The 14,370-nt window shown below is 36.5% G+C and overlaps 1 long non-coding RNA gene across 1 annotated transcript; it reads left to right on the plus strand.

The window, feature by feature from the left end:
* Positions 1–3,853: 3,853 nt before the first annotated feature.
* LOC135969166 (uncharacterized) lies at positions 3,854–14,135 on the plus strand. Its single transcript, XR_010584239.1, has 3 exons — positions 3,854–4,045; positions 9,973–10,148; positions 11,835–14,135. It is a non-coding gene; the product is annotated as an uncharacterized lncRNA (long non-coding RNA).
* Positions 14,136–14,370: the final 235 nt, after the last annotated feature.

The following is a 14,370-nucleotide window of genomic DNA, read 5'->3' on the forward strand; positions in this document are numbered from 1 at the left end:
AACTGAGAATCTAACACCTTTATAGGTCTGAAAAGAAATATTTGCCACCTATTTTCTCTGAAAGCTGCTACCTGTGAGGTTTCACCTACATAACAAGACCACTTTTGCTAGCCAAGCCTCTTCCTTTCTCCTTCCAATCACCTGTCTTGGCACTAAAACCTGTTTTTGGCCATGCTGTATGCCCACATTCTTTCTGTAACCTCAAGATGGTATATAAGCCTCTGTACCCTATTGGAGGGTTGGGTCTTCATTCTGAAGACTCCCATAGAGTAGACGCATTATTATAAATAAATGTGTATGTCTTTTCTCTGATGAATCAACCTGCCTCATGTCAGTGATTTTCAGTGAACATTAAGGAAGCCACAGTATATAAACTGCAGAAAAATTTAACTACGACTGAAAAAAAATGCATCATTCAATGAGCTATAATGTGTCAATTGAGAAAAATGATGAGACTGAAACCAACCTCATTGTCTGAGGTGTCACCGGAAGTTCTTGGCCTCATAGCCAAGGAAATCAAGGACTCAGACACTGCAAAGGTGAGGTTAGAGCAGTGGTTAAATAAGTGAAAGGAAGAAAGCTCTCTAGAGCAGAGGGGGTTCCCAGAAAGATGGGTTGCCGTACTACAGTGAAATGCAAGGGTTTTTATAGAAAAGCTGGAGGGGAGCCGTGCTTCATTTGGATAAGGTGCAAATTTCTGAGTTCTCACCCCACCCTTTCTAGTGTCCATGCGGGCTTCTTAGCCTGAGTTACTCCGTGTTGTTTATCTCTTCCTGCTGCACAAGCCTAAAAAGGCGGAGGACAGAACGCTCCAAGGTGGACGTGCCTGGTTCAGGGTAGCTCTTCTTATCAGCGCTGCGTCAGACCCTCCCCCTGCACAAGCCTGCCTGTCTGAGTATTTCCAAGAAGGGAGGGGACTGTGTTAACTGGGACCCACTGTATCTCTGTATGTCACACAGGAGGCCCCTTTCTGTGTTAGAGCTTGCCTTCATTATCTGTGTTTGCCGCCTCATTGCTTAGGCTGATCTTTCATGAAAGAGAAATGACCTCTTGGTCTGCTTTTTGTCAGAAGGCACTCTGCTTTTTGTTAGAAGGGAATTCCACCAGGGACCCTTGCCCTAACTATCTAGTTGATTTCTCTCTCTCTCCTCTCATAAGACAACTATCAATCATTTTACAAAGTTTATTTGTCACAGTTAAGGACACGTGCCCAGGAGACAAGTCTATGCCTTTCCCTGAAGATAATTTTGAGGGATCCAAATTTAAAGGGGAAAGGGTGGGATATTGAGAAATAAAAAATTTTCACGTAAGGTAGCGGGGGGCGGGGGGTAGAAAAATAGTAATTCATGCCTTTTTCTGGCTTAGTGAATCTGCATTTTGTTTCTTGTTTTTTTTTTTGTTTGTTTGTTTGTTTACATAAGATGACATAGACAAATGGGGCAGAGGAAAACTGCAAGGAATCTGCATTTTTGCATATGATAACATAGACAAAATGGTGCAGAGGAACAATCAGATACATATTTGTGTCAGGTGGAGGCGGGGGTGAATTCAGCTGTAAAGATAAGCTATCAATTTACATTGCCATGGTAAAATTTTAACAGAAACACCTTAAAGATCTGGGAGCTCACTAAGAATTTCTTTTTGGGCAAAATATGGGGGAGACATGTAGCTTTTCATCTTGTAGCCATCTTATTTAGGAACCAAAAGAGGCAGGCAGGTTTGTGTGACCCAGTTTCCAGCTTAACTTTTCCTTCTGGCTTAATGAGTTTGGGGTCCCAAGATTTATTTTCCTTTGATAAATCCATGCATGATTATTTTTAAAATGCAGACATTTCCATTGTACCAGTAAGTTTTCTTGTTCCTTCCTAGTGAAGTTCCAACCTCGTCCACATAGAAACTTGTTTTTTTTTTTTCATTTTACTCCTTGACAACTGTAAAATGTTTATTTTAAAGTTGCATTTTATGACTGAAACCAGCCACAGAGCGTTGACAAGAATTGCGGGCTAGGTTCTGTTTAGAAATAAAGTTATAATTAAGCTTTAATTGGGCTACACTTTGACTCACTTTCTTGTTGCTAGAAGTCTGACCATTTGCATTCCCATTGTTCCTATAGACAGGATCTCTGACATTAGAATCATAAGGCCTTTTTTTTTAAGGATCACTTGTTTTTTTCAGGTCCTGAATTCCAGAAACTAGTTTAAAGACCTCCACAGAGGAATGAGATCATCATGAAAATACAACTTTATCTCCCTGTGCCATCACTTCACTCTGCACTCATTGACCAATCAATAATCTCCACACTTTGGACTACTCCAAAATTCTTAGAAATCTTAACTTCAAATTCCTGGAGAAGATAGGTTTGATGTTTTCTCACATCTCCTTTTGCAGTGACTTTATGATCAAACCTCTTTATCTGCTGCAGCCCAGTGTCTCAGCATATTGAGTTCAGAACCTATTATAGTTACAGAACATTAATACATAGATCCCGTAGGAATCTGAGTAACCTATATACTTCTGGGTTTTGTTCATGTTGCTTCTCTCCTCAAATGCCTATTTTAGATAGTGTTTTTTTTTTGTTTTTTTTTTTTTGTTTTTTTTTTTGAGACGGAGTCTCGCTCTGTCGCCCGGGCTGGAGTGCAGTGGCCGGATCTCGGCTCACTGCAAGCTCCGCCTCCCGGGTTCACGCCATTCTCTTGCCTCAGCCTCCCGAGTAGATGGGACTACAGGCGCCCGCCACCTCGCCCAGCTAGTTTTTTTGTATTTTTTAATAGAGACGGGGTTTCACGGTATTAGCCAGGATGGTCTCGATCTCCTGACCTCGTGATCCGCCCGTCTCGGCCTCCCAAAGTGCTGGGATTACAGGCTTGAGCCACCGCGCCCGGCCGATAGTGTTTTAACATTTTTATTTTGAAAGTTGTTCGTGGAACTATTTTGAGGTTCGGAATTGTCATATGTTACCAATGAGTGTTTAAGTTTGCTTCCGCTCTTGGTATTCCTAGCGTTCTGGCGGGTCTTCCTCCCCCCGTCCACTGATTCAAATGTCAGTCTCCTCCAGCAACATTCTCACAGACACACCCAGAAATAATACTTTATCAGCCATCTAGCCATCCTTTAATACAATCAAGTTGACACCTAATATTCACCACTACAGAGCTTATGCCCAGGCATAAGTGAGGCAGCATAAGAGGGAGAGAATTATCTGGTTGACTCCTCAGAGGAAGTTGGAAAGGCAGTTTTAAGGGGGCTACAGTGGGAAAGGAGTGATATTTAGGCATATGGATGCGGGGAACACCTGCACAGTTTGATAGCGTGCTTTTTCATGTATTGCATGTCTCATTAGCATGTTAAATCTCTATCCTTGGGTGTGATTTTTAATAAACCTAAGGTTAAGGATTAGCTACTTTACTGGCCTTGTGCACATGCAGGAAATAGAGTTAACTTCTGTTGCAGGAATCGGGAGACTGGATAGACCAATGGGTGGAACAGGAGGATATTGTTAGGTGGCCAATGACTTAGCAGATTCCCGAACAAAGACAGGACTTGACTTTTATACACACTTTTGAAAGGGGGTTGGCTAGTTTGAATGGTATGGCAGGAATTTGATGACGTGAAATCCGTGGGGCAGGCAAGCGGGTTTACAGAAGCAGAACAAAGGCAGTTAATTAAACTACGACAGGTCTCGCAACCCAAGCATAGCTTGTGACCTTGCAGCTGCACTGTAGGGAAAACAGGAACTTACAAAACTTGTAAAACACAGGTGCTTTTAGAAATAGTTATGAGAAAAGAATTTGTTTTTTTCTTTTCTTATCCTTGCTCCGGGCAGTAGGGGTTGTTGGGAGTGTTTCTGGAGCTCATTCCTTTGTGCTCTGGCTTTACAGATAGTGTTATCAAGGCTCTGCCAGGGCCCTGCCTATTGCTGGCCTTGGAGCGAGTCAGCCAAGTATGGGAAAACGTGTTTTTTCCCTTTTTAACTTTTGCTTCACTTCCTTGAGTAAAAATTATGGTGAAAGCTGCACGTTGTAGCTTCCTCAAGGCCTTGCAATCAGTGAGTATGGCAATTTAAGCAATATTGATGACGCAAATGTTCCTGGATCCATGAGGTCTGGCTGCTTGTTCTCGTAGTCCAATAACAAGATGCAGACAGACTGGGAAAGAAGGTTTATTTCTGCAACTGGTTACAGGGAGAACATCGGAGGAACTCACCATCCCAACTCAAAGTTGCAATTATTTTTAGCATATATATATTTGTCAAGCTTTTTGCTTGCCTGCAGGAGTGTTTCTTAATCAATCTAATCTTAACTAGGGGTCTGCAAGTAGGTAAGTTTATTAGATTTGTTCCTGAATGGACGAGTATGAGAAAGTCCAAGTGAGATTTTAATAAGTTTGTTTTACATTCTAGCCCTTGTACTTACATTAGTTGTTCCAGTTCTTTAATGTTTAATTTATATATTCATCAGAATTACAGTAAAGTGTTAGTAAAAACTGGCTGCTGTGGCTGCTAATGGAAATCTGGCATGCCACACAAGGTCCAGATGGTCTAGTTGGGATCCCTGCTCACCACAGGGCCCCCCATCAGCTTTCAGTAGAAGTCCTTGGTGGCACACAGGGTGATGAGTGCCAAGTTCCATATCTAATATTTCTCAATGGCAAGAATTAACAGAAATATTGTACTACCGCTTGCTGTGCTATGTATGTCTGTGTATATGAGTATGCATTGGAAAGCAATATGTTTCAAGAAAATAGAGTGAGGATTACAAGGCACAGATTTTATTGCTGCATCTACCAATGTGCTATGTGATCTTGAGCAATCATTTATTCCCTCTGACTTAGTGATAAGCTGTTAACAAAATAGCCATGATAATTATCTTTAGTTCGTATCTGAGTTAGTATGACAATTAAATGAACTAACTGATATAAATATATTTGCTAATTTATTACATTTGTTACATTATTAGTAACATGTGTAAAGTATATGCACTTTTATATTTTTTAAAGAAATAACTGTGGTTAAAGAATCGAAATGTGATTAAATTGATAGCAATTTATAGTATTTTATATTACTTCAATGTTTATTGACAAAGGCTACATTTATATCAAAATAATATTTTTTAATATCAAGTATAAACTAGTTTTAAGTGCAATGTGTCTATCCAAAAAGTCATTGCAATATACAGCATAGCAAATTAAATTATTTTAAGCAATCTTCACCGAAAAATCTCTGTTTTCTCTCATTTCTCTGCCATCTCTAACTGCAAATTTGAAATGCTCATCAATACAGCAAAGTTTTCAAGAGCATGGACTCTTGAGTTTAAATCTTAGATCTGCAATTTACTAATCATGTGACCTTTAGCAATTTATATACCTTATATTTATTTCTCATTTTTTAAAATGAGTATAATAATAGTATCAACCTCACTGGACTATTGTGAATATTAATTTATAAATTTTAATGAAGGTATTTATAATATTGCCTAGAACATATTAATGGCTCCATAAATGTTCACCATTTTACCATCACACTTTACCTTGCCTAAAATTCCTTTCTATGGTCAAGTAAAACCCTTCAAAAATATTCAATTCTATTTATCCTCAATTTCCAACATTTTGCTGTTCATAATGTTTCATAATGCTAAGGAACATTCAACAGACTAGTACAATCTTTTACTCTCACAATTCTTTCATCCTTTGTCATGCTCGAGAAAAAATATGTAACTTAACAGGAAAGAGGTCTAAAGATCGTAAGGTAAAGAATAAATAAAAACCAAAGCCTGTGAGTAACTCTGGAATCTACCACTGAAAGAAGATGCTTTTAAACTTTGGTCACAAGAAAAACTTGTCTTCTACAGTACTAAATTTTAAGAAGAAGCATGATGCTATATTTACTACTGATAACCATTTTATGACTATATGAGGAACCAACCTTGGGGAAGATGGAAAGTGAATTGTGTCTGAAGCTGGGCTTTGTGGGTTTGATTACTAGGCTGCTGTGTGACTTTGGCAGATTATACAGCTCCTCTGAACTTCAGTAGTTTTTGGTATACAGTGTAAGGATAATAATGGTAGTTGTATCACAGTGAAAAAGAACAGGATGTGTAAATAAACATAATTTGGTAAAGTGCGCAACTCGTACTAAATACTACGTTTAACATTGTTATTAGAATAAAACCAATTCTATAGAAAATAGTGGAGAAACAAAAAGAACCTGAGTTCTAGATGACAATATCAAATCACTGATTCAACTAAATTAAAAACTACACAATCTGTACTCCCTGTTATGTGATAGAGTAAATTACTTTATTCTTCAAGTTAATTAAAGTGAAGGGTTTTACTAATCACAGCTGACAGGTATGTGTGTGTATACAGATATATATCTTTTTTAAATTTAAATGAGAATGTTTTAAAAATATGTTTCACATCTTGTTTTATCTTTTTAACAAGATAATGTATTTTTAATTTATTTTTGATCAGTACAGCTATATTTACCTCATTCTCTTTAACAGTCACATACTATTCCATCGTATGGTAATACCAAAATGTACATATATTAGTTTTCCATTGTTGTGTAAAAAAATCTCAGAAATTCAGCAGCCTAAAACAACATACATTTATCGTCTTAAATTTCCTGTAGGTCAGAATTCCAGATATTGGATTAGTCAATTATTTCCCACAAGCCCTAATAAAAAACTGAAATCAAGGTACCAGTGAAGTCTGTGATCTCACCTGGAACTTGAGATTCTCTTCCAAGCTTAGCGTTTTGTGTTTTTTTGCTAAGATGGCAGTCATTTTGGTATTTTTTAAAAAGTAACAAAAGCAGTATATAAACTATAGAAAAATCTATATACAGTTGAAAATATTTTTGAAGTAAGAAAAGTAAAACGTTATATTCCCACAACCCAGAGATCCCAAATAATAACACTTTAGTGGGTATCAGCTTATCTATTGACACATATATATTTCCTTTTATACATATCTATGCATTTTCAATCAAAATGTAATCACACTGTTCATATTGCTTTGTAACATGCCATACTAGTTCCCCCCTCATTAACAATCTCTGCCTGGGCCGGGCACGGTGGCTCAAGCCTGTAATCCCAGCACTTTGGGAGGCCGAGACGGGCGGATCATGAGGTCAGGAGATCGAGACCATCTTGGCTAACACAGTGAAACCCCGTCTCTACTAAAAAATACAAAAAACTAGCCGGGCGAGGTGGCGGGCGCCTGTAGTCCCAGCTACTCAGGAGGCTGAGGCAGGAGAATGGCGCAAACCCGGGAGGCGGAGCTTGCAGTGAGCTGAGATCCGGCCACTGCACTCCAGCCCGGGCGACAGCGCGAGACTCCGTCTCAAAAAAAAAAAAAAAAAAAAAAAAAAAAAAAAAAAAACAATCTCTGCCTTTCCAAAGCAATACAATTTCATCTCCTCTGGTACCCATTCTTGCTTCAAATCCTTAGTCGACTAAAAAATGAAATTCCATGTGTGTTTAGCTCTCTGGAAGCTCTCCATACCTCATTCTTTTAGACCTTTATGAGTACTTCATTGGAAAGGCGTGATTAAAGCATAAACAATTGTGTAGAAATGTGATTGTACAAAAAGGGGTATAATCTAATACTAATAGGCTGAGTGGGAAAAATTCCCAAGATCTGTCCATTCTGATTCCTCTTGTCCTCTCTGTACATCATTCTTTCATCTAGGGCTTGGGACAGGACCTCTTCTGAAATGAGAATCATATGACTTACAATTAGACAAGGTGGTTGGATAATTTCATTATGCCCACCTCCAAGACAGAAAGGTAGATGAAAATTTCTGCCTTGGGGAGAAAAAGTAGCAGATGAAAAAAGGGCAGCAGAAGAACAAAAAGAAAGAGATTCTGTTTTCTGAGACCTGCTTGTGAGGGCTAGAGCAATACAACCATTATAACAGGGGCTATGGGAGTTATGAGCTACAAATCATGGATTAAAACAAATATACATATGTCATAATATCACAGTGGCCTTTTATGTCTCATTTTTACCCCATAACGTCATGTTTCAAGGTTTGTCTGAGTTATAGCATGTATCTGCACCTAACCCCTTTAATGGCTGAATGTATTTCATCATATACCATATTTTATTTATTAATTCATCTATGGAAACGCGTTTTCTTCACTGTTTGAATATTGTGAAAAATGTTGCTGTAAACATTAATGTATGAATTTTGTTGTAGACATATGTTTGCAATTCTCTTAGATATATAACAAAAAGTAAAATTGCTGTGTCATATGGTAACCCTATGCATAACATTTTGAGAAACAGAAATACCGTCTTTCCCTAGAGAGTGGCTTTCCCATTTTATCTTGCCATCAATAATTTATGAGTGTTCTCCTACATATCCTTGCCAGTGCTTGTCATTTATCTTTCTATTATTACTTTTGCCATTATTATTGCCATCTAGTGTGTGTGAAGTAGATTCTGATAATGGTTTTGATTTGCATTTTCCTAATGACTAACAAAGTTGAGAATATTTCGTGTGCTTATTTGACATTTTTGTATCTTCTTGGAAAAAGTGTCATTTAAATTATGTGTCTGCTTTTATTGTGTTATTTCTCATTTTATTTTTAAAAATTATTCGTGTATTCTGGATACAAGTCCCTTGTCAGATCTATGATTTCCAAATATTTTCTCCCATTCTGTGATTAATTTTTTGTTTTTGGGTTTTGGGTTTCTTTTACTTTATTGATAGTATCCTTAGAAACATAAAACTCTTTAATTTTAATGAAGTTATCTATTTATTGTTTTATTATTTGTATGTTTAGTATTATACCTAAGAAAACTTTGCCAAACAAAAGATCTTAAAGAGTTACATACATGTTTTATAATTTTATTTCTTACATTTATTGCTTTGACCTATTTTGAGGTAAAATTTTATATGCTGAAAGAGTCCAACATCATTTGTTCAAAATAGTAATTCAATTATATTTACACACTTTTAAAAAGTCATTTGACTATAGCAATCGGGATTTATTTCTGAAATCTCAATTTTATTCCATCTATATATATGCATATTCTTGTCCCAGCACCTCACTGCCTTTACTTCTGTATCTTTGAAGTAAGTTTTGATATTGAAAATGTGAATTCTTCAATTTGTTGCTCTTATGTAAAATGGTTTGGACTAGTTGAGTCCCTTAAATTTCTATATGAATTTCAAGGCTATCTTGTCAATTTGTGCAAAAATGCTATTGAAATGTTAATAGATTTCAAATGGAATCTGTAATTATCTTAGACAGTGTTTGCCATTTTAATAATGTTACATCTTCTAATCCATTAACACCACAATATTTTTCTTTTTATTTAGCCTTTAAATTCTTTTCATGATGTTTTGCAGTTTTTAATATGAGAGTTTCAAAGTTGTTTAATTAATTTATCTTAAGTATTTTATCTCTGTGATGTTATTGTTAACATAATTGTTTTTGTAATTGTGTTTTCCAATTAATTGCTACAGTACAGAAATATGATTGATTTTTGAAGACTCTCAAAACTATTTATTAGCTTTAATAGTAGATTCTTTGTAATTTTTCATTTAAAAGATTATGTCATCTGCATAGAGACTGATTTACTTCTGTCTTTCCAATCTAGATGCATTTTATTTCTTTTTTTCTTTGCCTAAATGATTCAACTAGAGTCTTAAATTAAAAAAAGAAAAGTTGATATCCTTCTCTTTTTCTTTTAGTCTTTTAGCAGTAAGTCTGATGTTGTTAACTATGGATTTTTCATAGATGCCCTTTATTGGATTGAGGAAGATCCTGTCTATTTCTATCTTCTTGTTTGGTTTTATAATGACGGATGTTTAATTTTGTCAGAAATTTATATATATATATGTGTATATATAAAATTTTCCCTTTTTTGATTAATATGTTGTATTATTTTGACTAATTTTCTTATGATGAATCATAAGTATAATCCTGGAATAAATCACCCTTACTTGTGTTTTATTGGTAGTGAAACTGTACAGTCTGCAGCAACCTCAATTCTTGCCTCCTCAGAAGAAAGAATTAAATTGAGAGGCATAAGAGAGAAGGAGTGACAGAGGCAAGTTTTAGAGCAGGCGTGAAAGTTTAATAAAAAGTTCTAAAGAAGGAACCAAAGGAAGGAAAGTGCACTTGGAAGATGGCCAGGTGAGTGACTTGAAGGACAAGTGCCCTGTTTGACCTTGGACTTAGGGTTTTATATGCTGGCCTATTTCTGGCATCTTGTGTCCCTTTTCCCTGGATTCTTACCTTGGGGCGGGCTGCCCACATGCACAGTGTGTTTATTGGAGTTGTATGCATGCTCACTTGAAGCATTCTTCCTTTTGCTAGTGGAATGCACCCAGAAGGTTATATACTAGTTAAACTCCACCATTTTCCTTCTTAATGTGCATGCTTGACATCCCTCACCTAACTCTGAGATCTTACTGGGAAGCTGTTGATTATAGTTACAGGTGTTTTTACCTATTGAGAAAATGCCTTTCCCTTCTGCTGACTGCCACCAATTGTTATTTTAGGGAGACAGTTAGCAACTGCCTGACCATCACCTAATGGTTACCTGACTTTGCTAGTGGGGTGTTTGGGGAGGCTCTCTCCTGTCCTGCTCATGCCTGACTAGCTATCTACTGTAATATGTGGTGTTAGTCATTTTTATAGGCTGCTCAAATTGATTTGTTAGCATATTGTTGAGGATTTTGTGTCTTTATGCATAAAGTATATTTTCTTATGACTTCCTGGTTTTGGTGTCAAAGAATGTAATACTAGCTATGTAGAATAATTAATCTCAAAATATTTTCTAGTTCTGTTGCATTTTTGTTGACTCATTAGTTATTTGGTAGTGTGCTGTTTATTTTCCACAAATTTGTGAAATTACATTTTTCTTTCTTTTTTTTTTTTTTTTAAATCTACCTTTATTCCATTTTCAATGAAGAATACACTTTGTATTATTTAAATCTATATGCCTCTTGGAACATGTCTTCAACACTCAGGCAATGGCAACTCTGCTTCAATCTTTACTTCCTGTTTATGCAGAGCCTCAGTATCTGTCAGAGTTGACAGCTTAAAGCCTTCTCAGGTCACTTCTGAGCATGTGTACTGACCTGGTTATTTATACAGCTTTCTATATATGTGCCCTTCTGGCTTCCCAGAAATATGTCAGAACCTCCCAAAATACTTATAGACATCCTATTCTGCAACTTTTAATTTTAAGCTTTTAGTTAGTGTATTTGCTTCAAGTTTTATATATTACCTCAGGCATCCATGAAATTAAACAATTGCCTGCAATAGTTGTTAACAAATGCTTCTAGGAAGAAGATTGCTCATGTTGGGCAAGCTCTAAGTTGGGTCAAATGCACACAATATTCTTAGTGAGGTCTTCCATGGAACTAAGACAGAGACCAACTAATGACCATTCTCTGAGAATGGGGTCTTGGAGAATCTTCAGTGTCATTTTTATTTTTTGGTTTCTGCCTGGCTACTGGTCTTCATTGGAAATATGGGCTGTTAGTTTTCAGTTAAACTGCTGAGCTAGCGAGCAGGATATTGGACCAAGGCAAGTTAAAAGATTGCAAAGATCAATATTATTAAATTTTTTTAAATAAAACATCTGAGGATTTTTTGGTAATTTCTATCATTCTGAAAAACTTGATTCTGACAATAGTTACCAGTTTTCTTTTTTTTTTTTTAAGAAGAAAATACATTTTGGAGGTTCTTACCATTTCTACTGAGTTATTTTCATTGATTGGTGGAAAAATTTAATTTTCTGTACTCATAGCATTAATATTTCCACTTTCTTTTCTCTTTTTCTTTTCTTTTTTTTTTTTTTTTTTTAAACAGAGTCTTGGTCTGTTACCCAGGCTAGAGTACAGTGGTATGATCTCAGCTGACTGCAACCTCCACCTCCCAGACTCAAGTGATCCTCCCACCTCATCCTCCCAAAGCGTTGAAATTACAAGAATGATCCATGGTGCCTTGCCTTCCATTGTCTTACTAGATGATAACCAGAAACAATTCTAGGAACCTAGCCACTTTTGCCACACCATCCTCTACATGTCCTGAACATTTGTACATTTAAGATAAACAAGAGTATCCCTCTTGTGCTTTGACATTCTTCTTTTTCAGAAAGACACAGTCCTTTTTAAGGGCTTGATTGATTAGGTGAGGCCCACCAGGATAATCTTTATTTTGATTAATTCCTACTCAGCTAATTAGTAACCTAATAATGGGGTTGATATTCAATTGTATTCACAGATTTCATATGTATTCAAAAGGAAGGAATTATATAAGGAGTCATGAAGTGAGAATGTAGTGGAAATGCACATTAGAATCCTGCTTACCCCAGTATTTAATAATATGCTCCTAATAGTGATTAAAGTATTATTTATATTATAATATATAATAAATAATAATTTATAGAAATTAATATATTATTTAATTACTTAATAAACATTCCTAGATGTGAAATGGCTGCATCAACAAACATGTATATTCTAATTTTGAGAGGTATTGCCAAAATGCTCTGAAAAGTGAGTTTTCTTGGTTAATTTCATGTTGTTATTACAGAATATCACAGACTTGATTATTTACAAATAAATTTATTTCACACAGTTATGGAAGCTAAGTGTAATATCAAAGTGATTGCATCTGGTGAGGACCTTCTTCCAAAGTCATCCCACAGCAGAAGTTGAGAGGGAGAGAGAGGAAGAGAGACAAAAATATTGAACTCACATCCTCAAAAGCCCTTTTATAATCAACATTAATTTATTTATGAGGGTGGAGCCTTCATGGCCTAATCATCTCTCAAAGGTCTCACCTCTTAATATTGTTGCATTGAAGATTAAATTAAAAAAAGTTTTCTAGGGAACAAAATTGAACCATATAATGGTTGATACAATTAATACTATTATCACAAATAATAATTTTAGCTCACCTTAATTGAGTGCTTATTTTGTGCCAGGAAGGTTTCTAATAGCTTTACATATTTTCTCATGATTAATGTTTCAAATCTCAAAGTTTTAGTATAAGAGATTAAGTGAGAATCTAATTTTAACTTTTGCATGTGATATGGTTAGGCTTTCTGTCCCCACTCAAATCTCATTTTGAATTATAATCCTGCGGCGACAAGCTCAGTTGTGGAGACCCTAACCCAGCGACACTAGAGGAGTTAAAGACACACACAGAGAAATATAGAATGCAGAGTGGGAATCAGGGGGCTGACAGCCTTCAGAGCTGACAGCCACGAACAGAGTTTTATCCACATATTTACTGATAGCAAATGAGTGGTAATCACTGTTTCTATAGATTATAGATTAACTAAAACAGGAAACAAGGGGATGGGCTCTGGCTAGTTATCTGCAGCAGGAACAGGTCCTTAAAGGACAAATTGCTCATGCTATTGTTTGAGGTTCAGGAACACCTTTAGCAGTTTTCCGCCCTGGGTGGGCCAGGTGTTCCTTGCCCTCATTCCGATAAACCAACAACCTTCAGCGTGGGCGTCATAGTCATCATGAGCATGTCACAGTGCTGCAGAGATTTTGTTTATGGCCAGTTTTGGGGCCTGTCTATTGCCAGATTTGGGGGCCTGTTCCCAATGTAATCCCCATAATCCCCATGTATGAAGGGAGAGACCAGGCAAAGGTAAATGAATCATAGGGTTGATATCTCCCATGATGTTCTAGTGATAGTGAGTTCTCACAAGATTTGAGCTCATGGTTTTCTAAGTGTTTGGTAGTTTCTCCTGTGTTCATTCTCCCTCTTGCCGCCTTTTGAAGAAAGTGCCTTGCTTCCCCTTTACCTTCTGCCATGATTGTAAGTTCCCTGAGGCTTCCTCAGCCATGTGGAACTGTGAGTCAATTAAACCTCTTTCCTTTATAAATTGCCCAGTCTCAGGAAGTTCTTTATAGCAGCACAAGAACAGACTAATACAATATGTATTTCTTTTCTATTACTTTTCCTGTCAGTAACGTGTTCTCTCTTGAGAATAAATAATGAGCGGAAAGTTGACCTCATTTTTAATGAAAAGAAAAATTTTCTCCTCATTTTCTAGATAAAAGAACAAATTATTATTGAATAAACAGAGAAAATATGATAAATCCTCCAACATAGCATTGAAATTAATTTCTACCCACAGAAAGAAAAGCTGAAGAACAATGTTATTTCATCATGTCACACAATATCAGGTGTGCTGTGTGTCTACACAGAAAGTAGGACATAGCAATATTTGAAGGTGAATTTTTTTTTTTTTTAATTGAGACAGAGTTTCATTCTTGTTGCCCGGGCTGGAGTGCAATGGCGCAATCTCGGCTCACTGCAACCTCCACCTCCCAGGTTCAAGTGGTTCTCCTACCTCAGCCTCCCAAGTAGCTGGGATTAC

The sequence above is a fragment of the Macaca fascicularis genome, chromosome X, assembly GCF_037993035.2.
Source record: "Macaca fascicularis isolate 582-1 chromosome X, T2T-MFA8v1.1".
In the NCBI taxonomy this organism is placed as follows: Eukaryota; Metazoa; Chordata; class Mammalia; order Primates; family Cercopithecidae; genus Macaca; species Macaca fascicularis.